Source organism: Dermacentor variabilis, chromosome 1, assembly GCF_050947875.1.
Source record: "Dermacentor variabilis isolate Ectoservices chromosome 1, ASM5094787v1, whole genome shotgun sequence".
In the NCBI taxonomy this organism is placed as follows: domain Eukaryota; kingdom Metazoa; phylum Arthropoda; class Arachnida; order Ixodida; family Ixodidae; genus Dermacentor; species Dermacentor variabilis.
In genome coordinates, this window is record NC_134568.1 from 39456653 (window position 1) to 39464541 (window position 7889).

Here is a 7889-nt window from a genome sequence, read left to right on the forward strand (position 1 = left end):
ACGCTTTCACAAGCCGCGCGCGACGGTCCATTTCCGTAGGAAAGCCGTCTCTTCTGATAAGATTATTCTCCGAGCACTGCTCGGCGATTGCCACGAGGACCGGGAATGGCGTTGTTGCAATGAAGTGGGTGCCGACCTTAGCATCATTTAGAATGCATGGGGGGGTGCCTGAATGGCGCGTCGATGCACCGCTAAAGTTACTGAGCGAAGGAAGGCGAGTTTGGTCATGTCGGCAGTAATTCGTAGCTTGCCGAAAGTTGTGCGTACTTCGTTCAAGTCGACGCAGTCACGCCCGACAGCGACCGTGCGCAGGAGAAATGCAGCTCCGACGTTCTTATTTATCACACAAGCGTCGCCGACGCCGGCCGCGAAGGATACGAAGGAAATGAGGCGCCATTCCGAACGACGGCACACGCTTCATTGCTCGTCTGACTGTCACGCACCGAGTTTACCAAGTTCGAGCTTACGTATGTTCGTGCCTCTGATGTGTGTCGCAAACATGTCCACTAATATGCAGAGTATGCTCCTGTTCGACGTTTTCGCATCTCCGACACCCTTGCCCCCGAAGCGACCCCAAGTTGACTAAGCGAATCTCTATCGCGTAACTGTCGTATTTCTTCCGCCATTCGGTACACTCTGGGTTGTGGCGCTGTTGTTAACTCTGGATAGCTTCAGTTTAAGCAGCAAACAACACAGCGAGGCGGCAATAATCGGTACTTGCAATGTTGTTTCGTTTAATAGACATGTGAGAATAAAGGACACAAAGGGGGAGCATATGGTTATTATTTGTTGCTCTAAGCTATAAGCTTCGCATTGAAACCTGCAATGTGGCGTAACAACTGGAGGAGGTGGAGGAAGAAGAAGATCGAAATAGTTGGCCCGAAGGCAGTTGCTCTGATATCGAAAATCGCCAAGCCCAGTGGGTCTCGAACTGTTTTGTTCTCTGTTTGCTTTCTGTACCAGTATTACTGGGCCGCGGTGTGACATAGCTTAGTAGTGAGACCGTGCGAGCCAAATTGGGAAGCAAAATCACATTTTTGCCCTGTCGTGCTTTGGGCTCTAACGTTTCAGTCCCCGGGGGTGCCTCTTCCTGCTATTTACTTTCGTCGCTACTCCTGTATCTGTTTGGTTGTTGCCACTTCTGAGGCACGTGGTCTGGCGCGGCGCCCGTTTGCACTTCCAAGGCAAGGTTACATAATGTGACATACGCCCATAAAACCCACGAATGTGGAGTGCAGGTCGACCCCCCATGCAACGTATCTGAAACGTTCTACCCCCGCTGTTAACGGGACTGTAGCGTGGGTTTGGTGCCCGCCGGTGGCGCGTATGTGTTTCTCCTACATACTACCTTTCCCTTTTTCTTCAAAAGAGCAGACTGGTGGGTTAGTCGGTATCAGCGCTTAACTTTATATCAAATGAACCCGCATGTTCTTTGTGGGTTTCCAATTAAAGAAATTTTAATTCCCAAATGCTTTCCTTGGCTCTAATGACTACTGTGTGGTTCTGTAGTGGTTTTACCTAAGGCGCTGTTTCTTTGTAGCTAGATTGGGGAACTAACCAGCTTTCATTCCCATTTTTCGGCCGCGATGGCTCTTCTGAATATCACCAATGAAGAGACAACACGCAGAAGAACACAAAAGAAAAAATACTTCTTTAGGCTAGGTTTGCAGATTCCACGACCCCCAAAAAAGCGAAAATTTTTAAGAGCTCTATTTTGGGTTTTTGGGTCGTTGGTAAAGAAAGGGGAGAGGGTGGGCGAGTGGGTTCAAACGGGGTAGACAGTAGACGTGAAACACGGATGTCGAAACCACAGTGGGAATCCCGGTCCAACGCACGCTGACGTCAAAGATTAAGCCAGTCTGCTATAAAGACTGTTGGTTGTTTATGATTAAGAATGATTGGAGTCAGCTGAAATCAGGTGATAACTCTAGGAAGTAACGTTCGTATCCTTTCGCAAAAAAAAGACAGCAACAGAGAAAAAGAGAGAGAAATAAAGAAAGGAAGAGAGAAAGAGAGCACTCAAACTCATGAGAGTTCTGCAAATTATTTAATGTAACAGTCTAACCTGCAAAATTAAAATAAAGAATAGATTAAATTATGGAATTTAAAATTGCGAATGTACGGCTACGAGGGACGCAATCCCTTCTTGAGAAGTAGTGTACGGCGCGAAGTTGGGCTTGTTAGTTCAGCCACCATTTCGAAATAATAGACAATTTATTCCCAAATACCGGACCAAACCACACGAAGACAACCGGTAGACCATAGTGCCCGTGTTGTCTGGCCTTCTTGTGGTCCTGTAGCTAGCGCCGTTTTTTCAGAATGTTAATCACCTTGCAAATCCCTGCTTCAGTGTTTTCGTTGCCGCGTTGAAAAAAATCGTGTTTCGTTTTCTCTCTCTCTCTTTGTATCATAGAAAGCTCACAGTGTGGACAAAATCATTGATAAATATCGACATCCCGGTGGAAAGTAAAGCGATATAACAGTCATGGCGCGCTTCCACCAAGCGACTCTCTATAAACATAAGCTGTAATCAATACCTGCGTCATTTCCTCCCGCCTGGTGTCCAAGTGAGTGTCCTTATTTTCTTTTTTTTTAACAGTGCATTAGGTTTCCTTGCGTGGCTGGCACGCACGCGACGGGCTAGTCTGTGCTTGCGAGATTTTTTTTTTTCTTATACAGGGAGTTTCGTAACATCCCCCATTATTATGGACGTTGCCCTTACACACATGCAAAAACACCCGGCCGGCTTCAGCAGCATTCGACCTCGTCGCTGGACACGCAAGTCATCTCTGCTGCCGCCTAACTGATTGTTAATATTTAATCACTTGTAAATCTTTGTTAGCCGAGCACGCACGATGTTCGTTCCTGTTTTGACACGATATCCGCCAAGCCTTTTGTGCCTGTCGCTGTCACTATGGTGCCTCGGCTTAAGATCTTTCAAGTCCTGAACTCGAGAAAAGAAGTTGCTGTTTAAATTGCATTCTAAGCCACATTAATGCTAACGCGGTTACTCGATCAATTCTTGTTTTACTAATTCATGCGAACTCCTTGCTTGCAACATACGATTAAAGGATGCAGTAAACTGACAAAGCGGTTTAAATTAGTGTAGTTTTACGAGTATACATGTTCATAGTGATGCGGAAAGTTTGGTAAGCGTCGATAACCCTGCTATGTAGGTACGTGCTAGCTCATTCCGATCGGAGCTCACAGACAGGGTTTCAACATCAAAGTACGACAGCATGTGCGTAACGGTAAACGTGTTTATGTTTCTTCAAAGACGGTGACCACGCAACTAGCGCTAACTAGACGATAGAACAAAAGAGAGAGATTAAGAGAGAGAGAAAATGATAAATGAAAGGAAGGGAGGTTAACCAGGACTGAGGCCGATTGGCTACACGATGGAACAAAAAGAAAAAAAGAAGGAAAAGAAAGAAACATATGGTATGCAAGATTTTGATAGTGTCGATGCCTACTTTCGTGTCTTTGCATAGGCAGGAAGTGGTAAGCTTAATTAGAGTCCAACAGGCGAGGTTGGAAGCAGCAGGTTTCCCAGTACTCCATTTCACTCAAGGGGAAATTTTAAAAGTAAGAAAAAGAATATGAACAAACATGATAGGTTGGCATGCGCGAGTGCTTACAAGTGAGAAAAAAAAAGATTTTACGAATAACTAAGAAACAAAGAAGGTACCACAAGCGCGAGGTATTGTCCATGGCCATGTCCCTAGTACTTTGAGCAGATATCCGTATTCGTTGCCGGAGCGGATCCATCAAGCCACATTTTCAAAACATTTAAGTCACAAAGGATGCCTTTCATCGGGTTTCACATCGGCGGCAATACCTGCGTCACTGGTGTGGTGCCTACGACGACCGCAAGGACGCTTAACGGTTTCTAGAGAGAGAGAGAAAGCAAGGACAGGAAAGGCAGGGAGGTCAACCAGAAGAGCATCCGGTTTGCTACCCTACACTGAGGGTGGGGGAAAGGGGAATAGAAAGAGGAAAAGGGGAGAAAGTTAGCAGTGAGTGCGTGTGTGCGGGACACTATGCACAAGGACACTATAAAGGGTCTCTTAAGCCGGTGCACTTCAAGTATTGTACTAATGCACGATTTGCTTTTCGTGCCAGTGACGGGTGTGGCCACGGTCCGAGTATCTTTGACTCGGTGAACGGTCTTAAGTCCAGTCGGTGTAAAGTTTCTCGCAGAGAGAGGCGTTGTACATCGTAGCGGGGGCAGGTACACAATAGGTGCTCGATGGTCTCCTCGCACCCACAGGAATCGCACATCGGGCTCTCGGCCATTCCCAAACGATAGGAGTATGAGTTCGTGAACGCTACTCCCAGCAACAAGCGGTACAGCAAGGTTGCTTCGCCACGGGAAAGGCTAGACGGCAGTTGTAGCCGTAGCGTAGGGTCCAGTTATATAATCGGCAATTGAAGGCACTTGAACTCCAGAGATCTTGCGACTTTTTGCGTGCATGTAGGCGAAGTTCCCTGGCAGCGTCCGATCTCGCCAAAGGTATTGAGTGCGTCTGGGTATCTTCGTGGGCAGACCGGGCAGCCTTGTCAGCTAGGTTGTTGCCGACGATGATTGCGAAGAACGCCGGTAATTTACAAACAGTGACGTTAGAACAGATGATGCCTTTATTTAACCAAGCGCACAGCGAAAGAACGCACATTTACCCCAATGAATTGGTCTCCGCCACCAGCTCTACAAGTGTTGTCACCTTGGCCCTTCTAGTAACAACCAAGTTCAAAGTGTCTTATGACTTCGTCTATGGCCACAGAACTTTACAACCTACTTACAACGCTCAAGCGCAACCTCGAAAGGGGGTAGTTTCTGTAACTCCAAGGCAGCCTTTCATAGTTTGGAAACATCCTAACGACGCAGTACTCGTGAGTAATTGGTAATTCAGATAAGAGAAGCTCTATATAAAGCCCGCTTCAATGGACATTGTCCATCACTGGCTGCCGAGTCACTGTGGCCCGTTTGGTAACGACCTTGCTGATGATGACAACTGGTTAGTTCTTAAGGGAACCTACACAGCTCCTATGTCCTTGTGCAGAAAATACGCGGCGAGCATCTTCGTTTGCTTGTTCAATAGTGTACGCTACAGCGAGGTGAACACGCAGACAGAATGTTTCTACACTTCGGAACAGCCTGACATCTATACAGAATTCTAGCACAGGGCATACCATAGCTGAAGGAAAACGGTGCCACTGATTATATTTTTCGAGAGAGTTTGCATAAGATGTTCCTAATGTCCTCACTAAATCATCAAATAAGGCATTCTTTTCTCTCCTGGCGTGCAACTTTTGCCGTTATGTTCGCGCTTTCATGTCTATACAGGGGAACGAAGAGTGGACAGCCCTTGAAAGCAAATTTGATGACATGTTCCGGCAACATGCGCAAGCTCGGGAATTTTCACAATGGTTTTACTGCGCACATTTCATATCAGCTCAAGTGCACCTTGTAAGTTTGTGCATACATCATTATATGAGGCGCGCGGTTGAAAGAGAGAAAGCAAGGAGAGGAAATGCAGGGAGGTCAACCAGACGAGCGTCCGGTTTGCTACCCTACACTGTGGGTAAGGGAAAGGGGGACTAGAAAGATGAAAAGAGGGAGAGAATGAGCACTGAGTGAACGTGGGAAGATGTACTAGGGCGCTGTAAGCGGTCTCTCAAGCCAGTGCACTTCAAGCACTGTACTAGTGCACGAATCGCCTTTTGTGTCAGTGACGGATGTGACCACGGCTCGAGTATCTTTGACTCAGAAAATGGTGTCAAGTGCAGTCGGTATAAAGTTGTACAAAGGGAGAGGCATTGTACGTCGTAGCAAGGAAAGACACACAATAAGTGTTCGTTGGTTTCTTCGCACCTACAGCAGTCGCACATCGGGATCTCGGTCATTCTCATATACGATAAGAGTAAGCGTTCGGGAACGCCACTCCCACCCACAAGTGGTGTAAGGTTGTTTCGCCACGTGAAAGGCTAGATGGAAGTTCTAGCCATAACAAGGGGTCCAGCTTATTCAATCGGCTATTGAAGGTACTTGAAGAACTCCAGAAAACTTGTGACTTTCTGAGTGCGAGCAGACGAAGTTCCCTGGTAGCGTCCGTCCTCGCCAAACGTATTGGACGCGTCTAGGTGTCTTCGTGGGAAAACCGAACAGGCCTGCCAGCAAAACTGTTACCGACGATGCCGCAATGAGCAGGAATCCACTGAAAGATTATGTTGTGTCCTGTTTCTAGACCATGGGGTGGTGAATTACCCCAATGCCGGATATCATCTGCTGGCATGTTGTATAATGTAAGGCAGACTTGATACTGTGAATAACTGTCTTATAGTCACAATATGTGACCCTTTTCTGTGCCACGTTTTCAGTGACGTAGTTCATAGTGACGTGGAGGGCTGTAAGTTCGAAGATCTGCCGCCGTAGATATAGTCTTGTGTTAAAGTTTCAATTTAACTGCAATCTGTTTAGCTGAAACGATGAAAACAGCAGTCATGCTGGCAGGTGAGGTCGAACCATCGGTATGAGGTCATGAGGTCATGATATGTCTGGTGCAGTAAAATGTTGCAGTTTTGTCCGAAAGGCGAACTGCAATGTCGCGATAGGAAATTAGTACACAGCTATATGAAGTAATGATAGTATGTTTATCGGCAGTATAAGCTTGTAAACACGCGCATACTAACTAAATTAACAAGCATGTTGCCATGCGCACACAAGCAAACATGAATACATTTCACTCGATGACCACGCACACTGGTTGTCAAAACGCTGACGTGACGTAGCGCGGCAGCAGCAGCGAGCGAATTGACCTTCGTGCTGCCTGTCACTTCAACGCGAACTAAGCGCCGAAAATACAGCGTACAGGAAGCTATGAGCCCTCGGTGTACGTAGACTGTGTACTCTCGCAGATCACTTTCAAGATAGAGTCTGTGCCATACGCAGCAGCCGCCGAAGTATAACGTCCCCCCCCTCCTTCATCCCCCCTCGGTGACACTTGCGCGCGACGGAAGACGGCGCGCTTCGTCCCCGCTTTCCTCTCTTGCACGCTCGAGATTGAGCAGCCATCGCCGGCTCAGCCTCGTGCGCTTTCAATCGCACATACCGCATATAGCGCGCGGCGACGATGTTATTGCCCTTGGACTTTATGAGGAATATCACGGTGACGCCGGCGCCGACGGCAACGACGACGACGGCAGAAATGCGCCTGGAGCTTTCATATAATTGCTGTCGCAGTAACACTAGCGTGTCACTTGCTTCAGAGCCGCCGACGGATGACTGACCTTCTTTATGCTTCCGGGAATATCAAGGTTGACTTGAGGCTGTCGCAGGCACCACAGAGACGAAGGCTTCGTCACCGGGCAATAAGATACGACGGTATTCGCTCTTGATGAGCGCTACGAACTTACGAACAAGTGGCTTGAAGTGGTTCACTTGGTGAAAGAAAGCTTCTCTCTTCCAGAGATGGTTGTGCTTGTGCTATAGTGTTTGTATACCTACAGGCGGGTTTAGTCTCGCAATCAGTGCCGGCTATTTCTTACTCCCGAAATAGTACACAGTTCAGTGGTCCTTGGTGTAATAGAACGGCAAAGATCAAACATGCATCAATCTTTTAATGCCAGAAAAATAAAACCCCTCGCTGAACGATCATGGGCGCAAGAGCCGTAAGTGTACATTTTTTTTTACTACATGATTGTTGTACAGTCAATATATTACTAATTGTATTGCGACGATTGATTAAACTTTCCTGAAGCCTTTTCCTTTTTTAATCTATTTTCCTTAATGCTCACAAGGACCAAGTAATTTCGTAGTTCGGAATATGGGAACACTATTTTGTGAGTGTGTGTACAAATTATAACGATCTGTTCCTGCCCGGACAACTGAA